General features: G+C 48.5%; 1 protein-coding gene across 3 annotated transcripts in view; it reads right to left on the bottom strand.

The window, feature by feature from the left end:
- Nucleotides 1-19,777, bottom strand: part of LOC138259318 (transcription elongation factor SPT5) — a 377,499-nt gene that overhangs the window by 126,380 nt on the left and 231,342 nt on the right. The gene's annotated exons all lie outside the window — the stretch shown is intronic.

Below are 19,777 nucleotides of genomic sequence, written 5' to 3'. Positions count from 1 at the left end.
GGCAGGGTTGGCGCTGAGTCAGTCATTGGTCTTCACTTCTCGCTTTTGCTTCTCTGGGGTGTCCTTCTTCAGGTCCGCAGGATCTGGTCTTCTGGTGCTAAGGGCTCCCCTAAATACTGAATTTCAGAGGTGTTTCGGGGAGTGTAGAGTAGTACCAATGGGCGACCTACTCCTGGGGTCACTACACCCACTATATGGGAAGTGGGCATAACCCTATCCCAGAGTTTCTAAGTCTTCCACCACCAAGATGGCAGACTTTGACATTTTGTGTCCACACCAGGCAGCTCACGTTAGGGGTAGAACTGACCTGAGGGGTTGACAAGCCTCTCTGACTACTAATTGTCCCACCTGTCCAGGTGCCAAATGGGCCCTGGGGCAAAGGGGGGGGGGGGGGGGGGGGGGGGGGAATCTCCTCTGAGTAAAGCCAGATCTGCATGCCAAGGGTGGTAGGCTCTTTAAAAGCCCCCTGCCTTGGAATGCAGATTTGCAGGTCATCATATTGGCGGGGGCAGGGGGTATGTTAAAACCCTGCCAGAGCAGGCTTTCACCCCCACCAAAGTAGGTTCCTGACCACCTGAGAGCAGAGGCTCTCACCCTTGGGATTTAGAAACCTGTCTGTTGATGGAAGGCTGGCTAAAACTAGTCTGCCAGCACACCAGCAGTTGGTAGGGTTTTCTGGGGGCACCTCTAAGCTGCCCTTTGGGTGCATGTATTAATATAGCCATCACTGGAATCAGTGAGGGTTTATTTATACGAGATGTCTGATACCAAACAGCCCTAGTTTCAGCGAAGCCATCATGAAGCTGGGGAACTCCTATTTACCAGTGTCCACCATATGTACTTAAAATGGCTTCCCTGATCACTTATGCCTCAGAATCGACAAAGAAATAGCAGGGGCATATCTGCTCTTCTAGATATGCCCACGCATGTAATATAATGCACCATGCCTTATAGCTGGAAGGCCTGCTATAGGAGTGGCTTACAAATATTGCATGTAGTGTTTAGTGGGCATTGCACACAGGTTGCATGCCATGTCATGTTTTCACTTTTAGCTGCACCAAGACACATAGCCTGCAATGGCAGTCTGCATGATCTAGGCGAGGAGTCCCTAAGGGTGGCACAATACATGCTGCAGCCTTTGGGGACCCTCTTTGGTACCCATGCCCTAGGTACCTGGGGTACCATTTACTAGGGACTTACAGGGGTGCCAAAGGTATTACCAACTGGGGAATACTCGCAGTTTTAGGGAAAGGGATCTGGTACTGGGGACCTTTCTGCACTGTCAAATTGCATCGTGTACTATGCAAAAAGTGGGGTGTACCATGTCAAAAAGGGGCACTTTCCTACATGTAGTTCCTGTGTTGTAAGCGTCTGTATTTCACTATCTTTAGTGAAGTGATGGCAACTAAGAAAGCTGTTTTTAATGTTAGGTATGTGAGTTCTGAGTTACACATGAGTTGAAACAGTGTTTTTGTTAGTTGTGTCAGCACAAGATTGAGGTTCCAGGAAGGGGTGGGTGCTGCCTTCAGGTGCACAATCCTCTTTGCTCCTTTCAGGAAATATTTTATGATGGTGTGGTGAAGACGCGTCTGCCTATTGCTAAATTTGTATATGCCACCATGGCTGCTAAATGAACCTACAGTGCGTCGCAAGAGAGATTTCTGTCTAGCAAATGCGTAAGGTGCCTGATCACTACAGTGTATTGTGTCCAGCCTCTACCAAGGCCATTCCTGTCACATCAATGTATAAACCTGTTCCACTTGTGTAAAGAAATGGCTCCCTGTTGCAGTTACCCCCCACTTTTTGCCTGATACTGATGCTGACTTGACTGAGAAGTGTGCTGGGACCCTGCTAACCAGGCCCCAGCACCAGTGTTCCTTCACCTAAAAGGTACCATTGTATCCACAATTGGCACACCCTGGCATTCAGATAAGTCCCTTGTATCTGGTACTTCTAGTACCAAGGGCCCTGATGCCAAGAAAGGTCTCTAAGGGCTGCAGCATGTCTTATGCCACCCTAGAGACCCCTCACTCAGCACAGACACACTGCTTACAAGCCTGTGTGTGCTAGTGAGAACAAAATGAGTAAGACGACATGGCACTCCCCTCAGGGTGCCATGCCAGCCTCTCACTGCCTATGCAGTATAGGTAAGACACCCCTCTAGCAGGCCTTACAGCCCTAAGGCAGGGTGCACTATACCATAGGTGAGGGTACCAGTGCATGAGCACTGTGCCCCTACAGTGTCTAAACAAAACCTTAGACATTGTAAGTGCAGGGTAGCCATAAGAGTATATGGTCTGGGAGTCTGTTTTACACGAACTCCACAGCACCATAATGGCTACACTGAAAACTGGGAAGTTTGGTATCAAACTTCTCAGCACAATAAATGCACACTGATGCCAGTGTACATTTTATTGTAAAATACACCACAGAGGGCACCTTAGAGGTGCCCCCTGAAACTTAACCAACTATCTGTGTAGGCTGACTGGTTCCAGCAGCCTGCCACACTAGAGACATGTTGCTGGCCCCATGGGGAGAGTGCCTTTGTCACTCTGAGGCCAGTAACAAAGCCTGCACTGGGTGGAGATGCTAACACCTCCCCCAGGCAGGAGCTGTGACACCTGGCGGTGAGCCTCAAAGGCTCACCCCTTTGTCACAGCCCAGCAGGGCACTCCAGCTTAGTGGAGTTGCCCGCCCCCTCCGGCCACGGCCCCCACTTTTGGCGGCAAGGCTGGAGGGAACAAAGAAAGCAACAAGGAGGAGTCACTGGCCAGTCAGGACAGCCCCTAAGGTGTCCTGAGCTGAAGTGACTCTAACTTTTAGAAATCCTCCATCTTGCAGATGGAGTATTCCCCCAATAGGGTTAGGATTGTGACCCCCTCCCCTTGGGAGGAGGCACAAAGAGGGTGTACCCACCCTCAGGGCTAGTAGCCATTGGCTACTAACCCCCCAGACCTAAACACGCCCTTAAATTTAGTATTTAAGGGCTACCCTGAACCCTAGAAAATTAGATTCCTGCAACTACAAGAAGAAGGACTGCCCAGCTGAAAACCCCTGCAGCGGAAGACCAGAAGACGACAACTGCCTTGGCTCCAGAAACTCACCGGCCTGTCTCCTGCCTTCCAAAGATCCTGCTCCAGCGACGCCTTCCAAAGGGACCAGCGACCTCGACATCCTCTGAGGACTGCCCCTGCTTCGAAAAGACAAGAAACTCCCGAGGACAGCGGACCTGCTCCAAGAAAAGCTGCAACTTTGTTTCCAGCAGCTTTAAAGAACCCTGCAAGCTCCCCGCAAGAAGCGTGAGACTTGCAACACTGCACCCGGCGACCCCGACTCGGCTGGTGGCGATCCAACACCTCAGGAGGGACCCCAGGACTACTCTGATACTGTGAGTACCAAAACCTGTCCCCCCTGAGCCCCCACAGCGCCGCCTGCAGAGGGAATCCCGAGGCTTCCCCTGACCGCGACTCTTTGAACCTAAAGTCCCGACGCCTGGGAGAGACCCTGCACCCGCAGCCCCCAGGACCTGAAGGACCGGACTTTCACTGGAGAAGTGACCCCCAGGAGTCCCTCTCCCTTGCCCAAGTGGAGGTTTCCCCGAGGAATCCCCCCCTTGCCTGCCTGCAGCGCTGAAGAGATCCCGAGATCTCTCATAGACTAACATTGCGAACCCGACGCTTGTTTCTACACTGCACCCGGCCGCCCCCGCGCCGCTGAGGGTGAAATTTCTGTGTGGACTTGTGTCCCCCCCGGTGCCCTACAAAACCCCCCTGGTCTGCCCTCCGAAGACGCGGGTACTTACCTGCAAGCAGACCGGAACCGGGGCACCCCCTTCTCTCCATTCTAGCCTATGCGTTTTGGGCACCACTTTGAACTCTGCACCTGACCGGCCCTGAGCTGCTGGTGTGGTGACTTTGGGGTTGCTCTGAACCCCCAACGGTGGGCTACCTTGGACCAAGAACTAAGCCCTGTAAGTGTCTTACTTACCTGGTTAACCTAACAAATACTTACCTCCCCTAGGAACTGTGAAAATTGCACTGTGTCCACTTTTAAAACAGCTATTTGTGAATAACTTGAAAAGTATACATGCAATTTTGATGATTTGAAGTTCCTAAAGTACTTACCTGCAATACCTTTCGAATGAGATATTACATGTAAAATTTGAACCTGTGGTTCTTAAAATAAACTAAGAAAAGATATTTTTCTATACAAAAACCTATTGGCTGGATTTGTCTCTGAGTGTGTGTACCTCATTTATTGTCTATGTGTATGTACAACAAATGCTTAACACTACTCCTTGGATAAGCCTACTGCTCGACCACACTACCACAAAATAGAGCATTAGTATTATCTCTTTTTGCCACTATCTTACCTCTAAGGGGAACCCTTGGACTCTGTGCATGCTATTCCTTACTTTGAAATAGCACATACAGAGCCAACTTCCTACAACTTGTCTGTTTAACACTTTGTGTTTGGTCTCCTTGCTCTTGCTGAGTACCATGCTGCCGAGCTCAGGGTAGCTGGTTCTGGATGAAATACTTGTCCATTCTATGATGGTAATAGGTCCTGACGTGTTGGAAACTTCACAACCTGGTACTGCAACATTTCCATTATTTCAGAGAACCATGTCTGTCTTGCCCAATGAGGGGTTATTAGGATTAACGACATGTGTGCCTTGTTGCATTTTATTTTTTTATCACGTGGTATCACTGGAATCTGTGAAAAAGCGTAGCCAAAAATCCCTGAAAAGTCTATCAGCAGGGCAATCACTAATGACTGTTACTGGTGACATCAGTATCTGAAGCTTTAAGCTTTTACGATTTTGTGGCTTGCGAACAATTCTATGTGCGGTGTGCCCCACCTTTGAAAGATGTCCTTCACCACCCTTTCTTTTAGCTCCTAGTCGCTTTAATGTAGGTGTTGGGGTTTTACAACTAGTGTTATCCTCCTTTCTAGAGAATTTACATGAATCGGTACTAGGTTGGAAATCATGTAATATCTTTTTCTCACCTGTTTGTTTAGGTAGTAGTACATTGTGGTCATGTTGCCTGTTTGGATTTTGACGGACTTTCCCTCTAAACGGGTCCAAAATGCTTTCAGTGCTAAAAAGGACAGTTCCAACATATTTATGTGCTGTACTACTTCATTGGGTTCCATAGTGCCCAGATATTTAGCTTTCCCATTTGGGCTCTACATCCCATGTGGGAAAAGTCTACTGTAATGGTTGCTGAAGGAGTTGGTAATCTGAACGGTCTGCCCACTGTAATTTTATTAGTATTCTACCACTTCATCTCTCACTGTACTCTGTCGGTGACAACCACTAGATAGTACCAATTCACGGCTGATTGTGACCTTTGTTGTATAAGCCACTCCTGTTGTGGTCTCATGTGCAGCTTCACTGAGTGCTAAGGGAATGGTAGATGCCATCATGCTTATCTTTCCCAGCGTTTTGCCACACGTTGACCATTCTGGTAGAGACAGCCTTGCTCCAACTCTTGCCTGCACCCTTTTTGTTACAGAAATGCTTCAGTCATTTTTGTGTTCAGGATTGCTCTAGAAACGTTTTTCCCTTTCTGGGTTTGGCATTAATTTTAGTAGTTTAGGAAGAACCCTAACTTGTGGAGCACTCCCATGACAGTGTTTGTTTTACTCACACTGTCTGAACTACTTTGTCTTTACTAGCCAGTTATCTAAACAGGGATAAGTATGTATTTCCCTTGTACTGTAAAGTCACATTGCTTTTGCTGTCTTGTACTTTTTCCTGCCCTATAGCATTTCATAAACAGTATTTCCCCCCCAAAAAAGGTTGTTCCCGGTGAAATACATGTCGATTACAGAGGCTTGAAACTCTTGTTTAAGACCCAACACCCTCAGCCAGGCATATTGTCACAGTGTAGTTGCTGCACACAGTTGTTTGCTGGTTGTCTGCTGCATCTAATGAAGACTAGAGGTAAGTGCTGGAAAAAATATTGCTCTCCTGAACCACCGTCTTCGCCCTCTTTGTGTACTTGTCCAGCAAATTCTGCATAAGCTCCTCAATCTCGTCCAACTGGTGACAGGTATACCCGACTAACAGTATGTTAGAGGTAGTTATGCACTACTGTGGTGCCCTCTTCATTTTCTCTCTACCATGACCAACATGATTCAGATTGCTCCTGAACACCATTAATAGTTGTCTGTAACACTATCACTGCATAGTCCGTAATGCTGTAATGGGGTGACGATAGTCTGTATTAATCTACTCCTTTCTCTGGTGAGTCTGCATATATGCCTTGCCATTCCCCTGTACTCTACTACCTGGGATAGATCTGGTCCAATCATTCTTTCCTCTTTCTCAAAGAGTAAGAATTGTACCTAAACTTCCTATAGTTCAGGTGTAAGCAGAATGTCTGTCACCTCTTGGGGAGGATTTAGAGGGGATTTGTATTTCTTGAAGAACTAAACTCTTGCTTCCTTCTCATAAAGGTCTCCATCTCGGCTTTGAGGTGCTGTTTTTTCTCCCGATGTTGAGATACTTCTAGTTGCCTTTGACAGTTCCAGCTCTCTTCTTCATTGTCAAAGTCTCCTACACTGAATTTCCTTGTCCCTCCCATGCTCGCAACCCCCTTTCAGTGTTGAATCTGGTTCTCAGGGTAGGCCTTCAATGGTAGACCATTGCTTGGGTCTGTGGGATTCTTTTGCATTCTACCTACCTTCAGGGGTCAGATGTTTCAGCATCGAGATTGTTTTAGCAAACCTCGAGCCCAAGGGTTTTGGCTCGGTCACTGTGTGCCATAATTAAGTTCCCTGCCTATACTTTGTTTCAAAGTCTTTGGGTGTTTTATTTCTCTGCATCTCAAACTCTTCCACAGAAATCTTCCTCCTTGGCAACCTCGATGCCTTGATGTGGTTGTCAAGCAATGACTAAGACACAAGTCTTTAAGGGATTCCTTTTGACACTGGGAAGAAGTATAGTGTGGCCACCTCTGATTTTCCATTGACCTGAGGTCATAGTTGGGCCCTAGGTATATGCAGTGCACCCTGTGGTCCTTCGGAAGGCAGAGATTGTATAAGTTTGTGGCTGTCCGTTTGCAGGTACCTGTAGAGGCAGTTGGGGCAAAAACTAAAAGTAGTATGCTCCATGCCCCTAGCTCCACATGGTTGAAATAGATGTCTTTTGTCCAAAACGCTTGGTGTTTAGTCAGTCTTGTTCAGTGCTGTAGTGTTTCCTGGACGTCTGTCAGTAGCTAGGTTTCATTTGCCGGTCTTTGATGATTTTTCATTGTTTTCAGTGAAACACCTTCCCTCTCCGGAGGACTTGGCTATGTTATCAAACCCAACGGTGGAAAAAATAATATATCAGAATCTGGGCTGCAAAGAACCAGGTCATAAAGAGTCTCTACGGCAAGGGACAATGCAGTCCACCATGGTTGGCCGGACTACACAACAGTGTGGCACTGCAAAGAGACTATTGGTCCAAGTTAGAAGGAAACCCCACAGAGAACCATAGGAAGTTGAAGACACATGGAAACTTCTCAACCTCACAGACTGCATCAGCAGTAGAAATAAGGGAGATCCCAGTGAGAAATAAGACAAGATGCCGGGTCATACCACTTCAAAATAATTGAGAAAAGAAGATAATAAAAATGTCACTTACCCAGTGTACATCTGTTCGTGGCATCAGTCGCTGTAGATTCGCATGTTTTGCATAGCTCGCCATCTGGTGTTGGGCCGGAGTGTTACAAGTTGTTTTTCTTCGAAGAAGTCTTTCGAGTCACGGGACCGAGTGACTCCTCCTTTTGTCTCCATTGCGCATGGGCGTCGACTCCATCTTCGATTGTTTTTCCCCCGCAGAGGGTGAGGTAGGAGTTGAATTGTAGTAATAGTGCCCATGCAATGGAGTGACTAAGTATGTACTTATTTAAGGTTGAAATGATATATATACACAAATAGTTGAAGGTAACTTCCGAACTGCTACAGGCTCCTGGGGAGGCGGGTGGGCACATGCGAATCTACAGCGACTGATGCCACGAACAGATGTACACTGGGTAAGTGACATTTTCAGTTCGATGGCATCTGTCGCTGTAGATACGCATGTTTTGCATAGACTAGTAAGCAGTTATCTCCCCAAAAGCGGTGGCTCAGCCTGTAGGAGTGGAAGTAGTCTGAAACAATGTTCTTAATACGGCTTGACCTACTGTGGCTTGTTGTGCGGATAACACGTCTACACAGTAGTGCTTGGTGAATGTGTGAGGCGTAGACCATGTGGCTGCCTTACATATTTCTTGCATTGGGATGTTTCCTAGAAAGGCCATGGTAGCACCTTTCTTTCTGGTTGAGTGTGCCCTTGATGTAATGGGCAGCTGTCGTTTAGCTTTAAGGTAGCAGATTTGGATGCATTTAACTATCCATCTGGCTATACCTTGTTTTGATATTGGGTTTCCTGCATGAGGTTTTTGAAATGCAATAAATAGTTGTTTAGTCTTTCTGATGTTCTTTGTTCTGTCAATGTAATACATTAATGCTCTTTTGACATCTAATGTATGTAGTGCCCTCTCAGCTACGGTATCTGGCTGTGGAAAGAACACTTGAAGTTCCACTGTTTGATTTAGATGGAACGGTGAAATAACCTTTGGTAAAAATTTAGGATTAGTCCTTAGGACGACCTTATTCTTGTGTAGTTGTATAAAAGGTTCTTGTATTGTAAACGCCTGAATCTCGCTTACTCTTCTTAGGGAAGTAATGGCGATGAGAAATGCAACCTTCCAGGTTAGGAACTGTATTTCGCAGGAGTGCATGGGTTCAAAAGGTGGACCCATAAGTCTAGTTAGGACAACATTTAGGTTCCATGAAGGAACAGGTGGTGTTCTTGGTGGTATAATTCTCTTAAGGCCCTCCATGAATGCTTTAATGACTGGTATCCTATATAGGGAAGTTGAATAGGTAGTCTGCAGGTAAGCAGATATTGCTGCAAGGTGTATTTTAATGGAAGAGAAAGCCAGGTTAGATTTTTGTAAGTGAAGCAAGTAACCCACTACATGTTTTGGAGTCGTGTGTAATGGTTGGATTTGATTAATATGGCAGTAGCAAACAAACCTCTTCCATTTACTTGCATAGCAGTGCCTGGTGGATGGCCTTCTGGCTTGCTTTATGACTTCCATACATTCTTGGGTAAGTTGTAAGTGCCCGAATTCTAGGATTTCAGGAGCCAAATTGCTAGATTCAGCGATGCTGGATCTGGGTGTCTGATCTTTTGGTTGTGTTGTGTCAATAGATCTGGCCTGTTGGGCAATTTGATGTGGGGTACTACTGATAGGTCTAGCAGCGTTGTGTACCAGGGTTGCCTTGCCCAAGTTGGTGCTATTAATATGAGTTTGAGTTTGTTTTGACTGAGTTTGTTTACCAGATAAGGAAGGAGAGGGAGAGGAGGAAAAGCGTAAGCAAATATCCCTGACCAGTTCATCCATAGGGCATTGCCTTGGGACTGCTTGTGTGGGTATCTGGATGCGAAGTTTTGGCATTTTGCGTTCTCCTTCGTCGCAAACAAGTCTATTTGAGGTGTTCCCCAGAGTTTGAAATAGGTGTTGTAAGGAAATGCCTCCTTGGCATGGTTGCCCCCTGACTTTTTGCCTTTGCTGATGCTATGTTTACAATTGAAAGTGTGCTGAGGCCTGCTAACCAGGCCCCAGCACCAGTGTTCTTTCCCTAACCTGTACTTTTGTATCCACAATTGGCAGACCCTGGCATCCAGATAAGTCCCTTGTAACTGGTACTTCTAGTACCAAGGGCCCTGATGCCAAGGAAGGTCTCTAAGGGCTGCAGCATGTCTTATGCCACCCTGGAGACCTCTCACTCAGCACAGACACACTGCTTGCCAGCTTGTGTGTGCTAGTGAGGACAAAACGAGTAAGTCGACATGGCACTCCCCTCAGGGTGCCATGCCAGCCTCTCACTGCCTATGCAGTATAGGTAAGACACCCCTCTAGCAGGCCTTACAGCCCTAAGGCAGGGTGCACTATACCATAGGTGAGGGTACCAGTGCATGAGCATGGTACCCCTACAGTGTCTAAACAAAACCTTAGACATTGTAAGTGCAGGGTAGCCATAAGAGTATATGGTCTGGGAGTTTGTCAAACACGAACTCCACAGCACCATAATGGCTACACTGAAAACTGGGAAGTTTGGTATCAAACTTCTCAGCACAATAAATGCACACTGATGCCAGTGTACATTTTATTGCAAAATACACCCCAGAGGGCACCTTAGAGGGGCCCCCTGAAACTTAACCGACTGTCTGTGTAGGCTGACTAGTTCCAGCAGCCTGCCACACTAGAGACATGTTGCTGGCCCCATGGGGAGAGTGCCCTTGTCACTCTGAGGCCAGTAACAAAGCCTGCACTGGGTGGAGATGCTAACACCTCCCCCAGGCAGGAGCTGTAACACCTGGCGGTGAGCCTCAAAGGCTCACCCCTTTGTCACAGCCCAGCAGGGCACTCCAGCTTAGTGGAGTTGCCCGCCCCCTCCGGCCACGGCCCCCACTTTTGGCGGCAAGGCTGGAGGGAACAAAGAAAGCAACAAGGAGGAGTCACTGACCAGTCAGGACAGCCCCTAAGGTGTCCTGAGCTGAGGTGACTCTGACTTTTAGAAATCCTCCATCTTGCAGATGGAGGATTCCCCCAATAGGGTTAGGATTGTGACCCCCTCCCCTTGGGAGGAGGCACAAAGAGGGTGTACCCACCCTCAGGGCTAGTAGCCATTGGCTACTAACCCCCCAGACCTAAACACGCCCTTAAATCTAGTATTTAAGGGCTACCCTGAACCCTAGAAAATTAGATTCCTGCAACTACAAGAAGAAGGACTGCCTAGCTGAAAACCCCTGCAGAGGAAGACCAGAAGACGACAACTGCCTTGGCTCCAGAAACTCACCGGCCTGTCTCCTGCCTTCCAAAGATCCTGCTCCAGCGACGCCTTCCAAAGGGACCAGCGACCTCGACATCCTCTGAGGACTGCCCCTGCTTCGAAAAGACAAGAAACTCCCGAGGACAGCGGACCTGCTCCAAGAAAAGCTGCAACTTTGTTTCCAGCAGCTTTAAAGAACCCTGCAAGCTCCCCGCAAAAGGCGTGAGACTTGCAACACTGCACCCGGCGACCCCGACTCGGCTGGTGGCGATCCAACACCTCAGGAGGGACCCCAGGACTACTCTAAGACGGTGAGTACAAAAACCTGTCCCCCCTGAGCCCCCACAGCGCCGCCTGCAGAGGGAATCCCGAGGCTTCCCCTGACCGCGACTCTTTTGAATCCTAAGTCCCGACACCTGGGAGAGACCCTGCACCCGCAGCCCCCAGGACCTGAAGGACCGGACTTTCACTGGAGGAGTGACCCCCAGGAGTCCCTCTCCCTTACCCAAGTGGAGGTTTCCCCGAGGAACCCCCCCCTTGCCTGCCTGCAGCGCTGAAGAGATCCCTAGATCTCCCATTGACTTCCATTACAAACCCGACGCTTGTTTCTACACTGCACCCGGCCGCCCCCGCGCTGCTGAGGGTGAAATTTCTGTGTGGGCTTGTGTCCCCCCCGGTGCCCTACAAAACCCCTCTGGTCTGCCCTCCGAAGACGCGGGTACTTACCTGCAAGCAGACCGGAACCGGGGCACCCCCTTCTCTCCATTCTAGCCTATGTGTTTTGGGCACCACTTTGAACTCTGCACCTGACCGGCCCTGAGCTGCTGGTGTGGTGACTTTGGGGTTGCTCTGAACCCCCAACGGTGGGCTACCTTGGACCAAGAACTGAACCCTGTAAGTGTCCTACTTACCTGGTAAAACTAACAAAAACTTACCTCCCCCAGGAACTGTGAAAATTGCACTAAGTGTCCACTTTTAAAACAGCTATTTGTCAATAACTTGAAAAGTATACATGCAATTTTTATGATTTGAAGTTCCTAAAGTACTTACCTGCAATACCTTTCGAACAAGATATTACATGTAGAATTTGAACCTGTGGTTCTTAAAATAAACTAAGAAAAGATATTTTTCTATATAAAAACCTATTGGCTGGATTTGTCTCTGAGTGTGTGTACCTCATTTATTGTCTATGTGTATGTACAACAAATGCTTAACACTACTCCTTGGATAAGCCTACTGCTCGACCACACTACCACAAAATAGAGCATTAGTATTATCTCTTTTTACCACTATTTTACCTCTAAGGGGAACCCTTGGACTCTGTACATGCTATTCCTTACTTGGAAATAGCACATACAGAGCCAACTTCCTACATTGGTGGATCAGCGGTGGGGTACAAGACTTTGCATTTGCTGGACTACTCAGCCAATACCTGATCACACGACAAATTCCAAAATTGTCATTAGAAATTGATTTTTGCAATTTGAAAAGTTTTCTAAATTCTTAAAAGACCTGCTAGGGCCTTGTGTTAGATCCTGTTTAGCATTTCTTTTAGAGTTTAAAAGTTTGTAAAAGTTTGAATTAGATTCTAGAATCAGTTTTAGTTTCTTAAAAAGTATTCCAACTTTTAGAAGCATAATGTCTAGCACAGATGTGAATGTGGTGGAACTCGACACCACACCTTACCTCCATCTACAGATGAGAGAGCTAAGGTCACTCTGTAAACTAAAGAAAATAACAATGGGCCCCAAACCTACCAAAATACAGCTCCAGGAGCTTTTGGCAGAGTTTGAAAAGGCCAACCCCTCTGAGGGTGGCAACTCAGAGGAAGAGGATAGTGACTTGGAGGACAATTCCCCCCTACCAGTCCTATCTAGGGAGAACAGGGTCCCTCAAACCCTGACTCCTAAAATAATAGTCAGAGATGCTGGTTCCCTCACAGGAGAGACCAACACCTCTGAAATCACTGAGGATAGCCCCAGTGAAGAGGACATCCAGTTAGCCAGGATGGCCAAAAGATTGGCTTTGGAAAGACAGATCCTAGCCATAGAGAGGGAAAGACAAGAGATGGGCCTAGGACCCATCAATGGTGGCAGCAACATAAATAGGGTCAGAGATTCTCCTGACATGTTGAAAATCCCCAAAGGGATTGTAACTAAATATGAAGATGGTGATGACATCACCAAATGGTTCACAGCTTTTGAGAGGGCTTGTGTAACCAGAAAAGTGAACAGATCTCACTGGGGTGCTCTCCTTTGGGAAATGTTCACAGGAAAGTGTAGGGAAAGACTCCTCACACTCTCTGGACAAGATGCAGAATCTTATGACCTCATGAAGGGTACCCTGATTGAGGGCTTTGGATTCTCCACTGAGGAGTACAGGATTAGGTTCAGGGGGGCTCAAAAATCCTCGAGCCAGACCTGGGTTGACTTTGTTGACTACTCAGTGAAAACACTAGATGGTTGGATTCAAGGCAGTGGTGTAAGTAATTATGATGGGCTGTACAATTTATTTGTGAAAGAACACCTGTTAAGTAATTGTTTCAATGATAAACTGCATCAGCATCTGGTAGACCTAGGACCAATTTCTCCCCAAGAATTGGGAAAGAAGGCGGACCATTGGGTCAAGACAAGGGTGTCCAAGACTTCAACAGGGGGTGACCAAAAGAAAGGGGTCACAAAGACTCCCCAGCAGAAGGGTGATGAGACAACCAAAACTAAAAATAGTAAAGAGTCTTCTACAGGCCCCCAAAAACCTGCACAGGAGGGTGGGCCCAGAGCCTCTTCACAAAACAATGGGTACAAGGGTAAAAACTTTGATCCCAAAAAGGCCTGGTGTCATAGCTGTAAACAGCATGGACACCAAACTGGAGACAAGGCCTGTCCCAAGAAAGGTTCCACTCCAAACTCCCATCCAGGTAACACTGGTATGGCTAGTCTCCAAGTGGGATCAACAGTGTGCCCAGAGCAAATCAGGGTCCACACTGAAGCTACTCTAGTTTCTGAGGGTGGGGTGGATTTAGCCACACTAGCTGTCTGGCCGCCTAACATGCAAAAATACAGACAGCAACTCTTAATTAATGGGACTAGAATAGAGGGCCTGAGGGATACAGGTGCCAGTGTCACCATGGTGACAGAGAAACTGGTTTCCCCTGGCCAATACCTGACTGGAAAAACTTACACAGTCACCAACGCTGACAATCAGAGAAAAGTACATCCCATGGCAATGGTTACTTTAGAATGGGGAGGGGTCAATGGCCTGAAACAGGTGGTGGTCTCCTCAAATATCCCAGTGGACTGTCTGCTTGGAAATGACCTGGAGTCCTCAGCATGGGCTGAGGTAGAACTAAAAACCCATGCAGCAATGCTGGGTATCCCTGAACTGGTGTGTGTGAAAACAAGAGCACAGTGCAAGGCACAGGGCGAACAAGTAGAGCTGGAGTCTGGAAGAATGGCCCAGCCTACCAAGAGAACAGGAAAGTCAGTTGGGAAACCAACTGCAACACAGCAACAGAAAGGGAACCTCTCTTCTCAGGAAGAAGTTCTGCCCTCTGAGGGGACTGAGCCTTTGGAGCTTGAACCTTATCAGGTTGAGCTCTTAGGCCCAGGGGGACCCTCAAGGGAGGAGCTGTGTAAGGGACAAGAAACCTGTCCCTCTCTTGAAGGCCTTAGGCAGCAAGCTGCTGAAGAGTCCAAAGGCAAGAAAAATGGAACGCATAGGGTCTATTGGGAAGATGGACTCCTGTACACTGAGGCCAGAGACCCCAAACCTGGTGCCACTAGGAGAGTGGTAGTGCCTCAGCTGTTCAGGAAGTTCATCCTAACACTGGCCCATGACATTCCCCTTGCTGGACATTTGGGACAAACCAAGACGTGGGAGAGGTTAGTCAACCACTTCTACTGGCCCAATATGTCCAACATGGTTAAGGAGTTTTGCCTCTCCTGCCCCACCTGTCAAGCCAGTGGTAAGACAGGTGGGCATCCAAAGGCCCCCCTCATTCCACTTCCAGTGGTGGGGGTTCCCTTTGAAAGAGTGGGTGTGGACATAGTTGGTCCACTGGAACCTCCCACAGCCTCAGGAAATATGTATATCCTGGTAGTAGTGGATCATGCTACCAGGTATCCTGAAGCTATTCCCCTTAGGTCGACTACTGCCCCGGCAGTAGCCAAGGCCCTCATTGGTATCTTTACCAGAGTGGGTTTCCCTAAGGAGGTGGTGTCTGACAGAGGTACCAACTTCATGTCAGCATACCTAAAGCACATGTGGAATGAGTGTGGAGTGACTTATAAATTCACTACACCATACCATCCACAAACTAATGGCTTGGTTGAGAGATTCAACAAGACATTAAAAGGCATGATCATGGGGCTCCCAGAAAAGCTCAAAAGGAGATGGGATGTCCTCTTGCCATGTCTGCTTTTCGCTTACAGAGAGGTGCCACAGAAGGGAGTAGGATTCTCACCCTTTGAACTTCTGTTTGGTCATCCTGTAAGGGGACCACTTGCCCTTGTTAAAGAAGGCTGGGAGAGACCTCTCCATGAGCCTAAACAGGACATAGTGGACTATGTACTTGGCCTTCGCTCTAGAATGGCAGAGTACATGGAAAAGGCAACCAAAAACCTTGAGGCCAGCCAACAGCTCCAGAAGTTTTGGTATGACCAAAAGGCTGCACTGGTTGAGTTCCAACCAGGGCAGAAAGTCTGGGTTCTGGAGCCTGTGGCTCCCAGGGCACTCCAGGACAAATGGAGTGGCCCTTACCCAGTACTAGAGAGGAAGAGTCAGGTCACCTACTTGGTGGACCTGGGCACAAGCAGGAGCCCCAAGAGGGTGATCCATGTAAACCGCCTTAAGCTCTTCCACGACAGGGCTGATGTCAATCTGTTGATGGTAACAGATGAGGATCAGGAGGCAGAGAGTGAACCTCTCCCTGATCTTCTGTCATCAGACCCAAAAGATGGGACAGTAGATGGAGTGATCTACTCAGACACCCTCTCTGGCCAACAGCAAGCTGATTGTAGGAGAGTCCTACAACAGTTTCCTGAACTCTTCTCCTTAACCCCTGGTCAGACACACCTGTGTACCCATGATGTGGACACAGGAGACAGCATGCCTGTCAAGAACAAAATCTTTAGACAGTCTGACCATGTTAAAGAAAGCATCAAGGTGGAAGTCCACAAGATGCTGGAATTGGGAGTCATTGAGCGCTCTGACAGCCCCTGGGCTAGCCCAGTGGTCTTAGTCCCCAAACCTCACACCAAAGATGGAAAGAAAGAGATGAGGTTTTGTGTGGACTACAGAGGGCTCAATTCTGTCACCAAGACAGATGCTCATCCAATTCCAAGAGCTGATGAGCTCATTGATAAATTAGGTGCTGCCAAATTTCTAAGTACCTTTGACTTGACAGCAGGGTACTGGCAAATAAAAATGGCACCTGGAGCAAAAGAAAAGACAGCATTCTCCACACCTGATGGGCATTATCAGTTTACTGTTATGCCCTTTGGTTTAAAGAATGCCCCTGCCACCTTCCAAAGGTTGGTGAATCAAGTCCTTGCTGGCTTGGAGTCCTTTAGCACAGCTTATCTTGATGATATTGCTGTCTTTAGCTCCACCTGGCAGGATCACCTGGTCCACCTGAGGAAGGTTTTGAAGGCTCTGCAATCCGCAGGCCTCTCTATCAAGGCATCCAAATGCCAGATAGGGCAGGGAACTGTGGTTTACTTGGGCCACCTTGTAGGTGGAGGCCAAGTTCAGCCACTCCAACCCAAGATCCAGACTATTCTGGACTGGGTAGCTCCAAAAACCCAGACTCAAGTCAGGGCATTCCTTGGCTTGACTGGGTATTACAGGAGGTTTGTGAAGGGATATGGATCCATTGTGACAGCCCTCACTGAGCTCACCTCCAAGAAAATGCCCAAGAAAGTAAACTGGACTGTGGAATGCCAACAGGCCTTTGACACCCTGAAACAGGCAATGTGCTCAGCACCAGTTCTCAAAGCTCCAGATTATTCTAAGCAGTTCATTGTGCAGACTGATGCCTCTGAACATGGGATAGGGGCAGTTTTGTCCCAAACAAATGATGATGGCCTTGACCAGCCTGTTGCTTTCATTAGCAGGAGGTTACTCCCCAGGGAGCAGCGTTGGAGTGCCATTGAGAGGGAGGCCTTTGCTGTGGTTTGGTCCCTGAAGAAGCTGAGACCATACCTCTTTGGGACTCACTTCCTAGTTCAAACTGACCACAGACCTCTCAAATGGCTGATGCAAATGAAAGGTGAAAATCCTAAACTGTTGAGGTGGTCCATCTCCCTACAGGGAATGGACTTTATAGTGGAACACAGACCTGGGACTGCCCATGCCAATGCAGATGGCCTTTCCAGGTTCTTCCACTTAGAAAATGAAGACTCTCTTGGGAAAGGTTAGTCTCATCCTCTTTCGTTTGGGGGGGGGTTGTGTAAGGAAATGCCTCCTTGGCATGGTTGCCCCCTGACTTTTTGCCTTTGCTGATGCTATGTTTACAATTGAAAGTGTGCTGAGGCCTGCTAACCAGGCCCCAGCACCAGTGTTCTTTCCCTAACCTGTACTTTTGTATCCACAATTGGCAGACCCTGGCATCCAGATAAGTCCCTTGTAACTGGTACTTCTAGTACCAAGGGCCCTGATGCCAAGGAAGGTCTCTAAGGGCTGCAGCATGTCTTATGCCACCCTGGAGACCTCTCACTCAGCACAGACACACTGCTTGCCAGCTTGTGTGTGCTAGTGAGGACAAAACGAGTAAGTCGACATGGCACTCCCCTCAGGGTGCCATGCCAGCCTCTCACTGCCTATGCAGTATAGGTAAGACACCCCTCTAGCAGGCCTTACAGCCCTAAGGCAGGGTGCACTATACCATAGGTGAGGGTACCAGTGCATGAGCATGGTACCCCTACAGTGTCTAAACAAAACCTTAGACATTGTAAGTGCAGGGTAGCCATAAGAGTATATGGTCTGGGAGTTTGTCAAACACGAACTCCACAGCACCATAATGGCTACACTGAAAACTGGGAAGTTTGGTATCAAACTTCTCAGCACAATAAATGCACACTGATGCCAGTGTACATTTTATTGCAAAATACACCCCAGAGGGCACCTTAGAGGGGCCCCCTGAAACTTAACCGACTGTCTGTGTAGGCTGACTAGTTCCAGCAGCCTGCCACACTAGAGACATGTTGCTGGCCCCATGGGGAGAGTGCCCTTGTCACTCTGAGGCCAGTAACAAAGCCTGCACTGGGTGGAGATGCTAACACCTCCCCCAGGCAGGAGCTGTAACACCTGGCGGTGAGCCTCAAAGGCTCACCCCTTTGTCACAGCCCAGCAGGGCACTCCAGCTTAGTGGAGTTGCCCGCCCCCTCCGGCCACGGCCCCCACTTTTGCCGGCAAGGCTGGAGGGAACAAAGAAAGCAACAAGGAGGAGTCACTGACCAGTCAGGACAGCCCCTAAGGTGTCCTGAGCTGAGGTGACTCTGACTTTTAGAAATCCTCCATCTTGCAGATGGAGGATTCCCCCAATAGGGTTAGGATTGTGACCCCCTCCCCTTGGGAGGAGGCACAAAGAGGGTGTACCCACCCTCAGGGCTAGTAGCCATTGGCTACTAACCCCCCAGACCTAAACACGCCCTTAAATCTAGTATTTAAGGGCTACCCTGAACCCTAGAAAATTAGATTCCTGCAACTACAAGAAGAAGGACTGCCTAGCTGAAAACCCCTGCAGAGGAAGACCAGAAGACGACAACTGCCTTGGCTCCAGAAACTCACCGGCCTGTCTCCTGCCTTCCAAAGATCCTGCTCCAGCGACGCCTTCCAAAGGGACCAGCGACCTCGACATCCTCTGAGGACTGCCCCTGCTTCGAAAAGACAAGAAACTCCCGAGGACAGCGGACCTGCTCCAAGAAAAGCTGCAACTTTGTTTCCAGCAGCTTTAAAGAACCCTGCAAGCTCCCCGCAAAAGGCGTGAGACTTGCAACACTGCACCCGGCGACCCCGACTCGGCTGGTGGCGATCCAACACCTCAGGAGGGACCCCAGGACTACTCTAAGACGGTGAGTACAAAAACCTGTCCCCCCTGAGCCCCCACAGCGCCGCCTGCAGAGGGAATCCCGAGGCTTCCCCTGACCGCGACTCTTTTGAATCCTAAGTCCCGACACCTGGGAGAGACCCTGCACCCGCAGCCCCCAGGACCTGAAGGACCGGACTTTCACTGGAGGAGTGACCCCCAGGAGTCCCTCTCCCTTACCCAAGTGGAGGTTTCCCCGAGGAACCCCCCCCTTGCCTGCCTGCAGCGCTGAAGAGATCCCTAGATCTCCCATTGACTTCCATTACAAACCCGACGCTTGTTTCTACACTGCACCCGGCCGCCCCCGCGCTGCTGAGGGTGAAATTTCTGTGTGGGCTTGTGTCCCCCCCGGTGCCCTACAAAACCCCTCTGGTCTGCCCTCCGAAGACGCGGGTACTTACCTGCAAGCAGACCGGAACCGGGGCACCCCCTTCTCTCCATTCTAGCCTATGTGTTTTGGGCACCACTTTGAACTCTGCACCTGACCGGCCCTGAGCTGCTGGTGTGGTGACTTTGGGGTTGCTCTGAACCCCCAACGGTGGGCTACCTTGGACCAAGAACTGAACCCTGTAAGTGTCCTACTTACCTGGTAAAACTAACAAAAACTTACCTCCCCCAGGAACTGTGAAAATTGCACTAAGTGTCCACTTTTAAAACAGCTATTTGTCAATAACTTGAAAAGTATACATGCAATTTTTATGATTTGAAGTTCCTAAAGTACTTACCTGCAATACCTTTCGAACAAGATATTACATGTAGAATTTGAACCTGTGGTTCTTAAAATAAACTAAGAAAAGATATTTTTCTATATAA

Source organism: Pleurodeles waltl, chromosome 9, assembly GCF_031143425.1.
Source record: "Pleurodeles waltl isolate 20211129_DDA chromosome 9, aPleWal1.hap1.20221129, whole genome shotgun sequence".
Lineage (NCBI taxonomy): Eukaryota > Metazoa > Chordata > Amphibia > Caudata > Salamandridae > Pleurodeles > Pleurodeles waltl.
The sequence above is the reverse complement of the archived record's forward strand: the minus strand, read 5'-3'. Positions and strand labels throughout refer to the sequence as shown.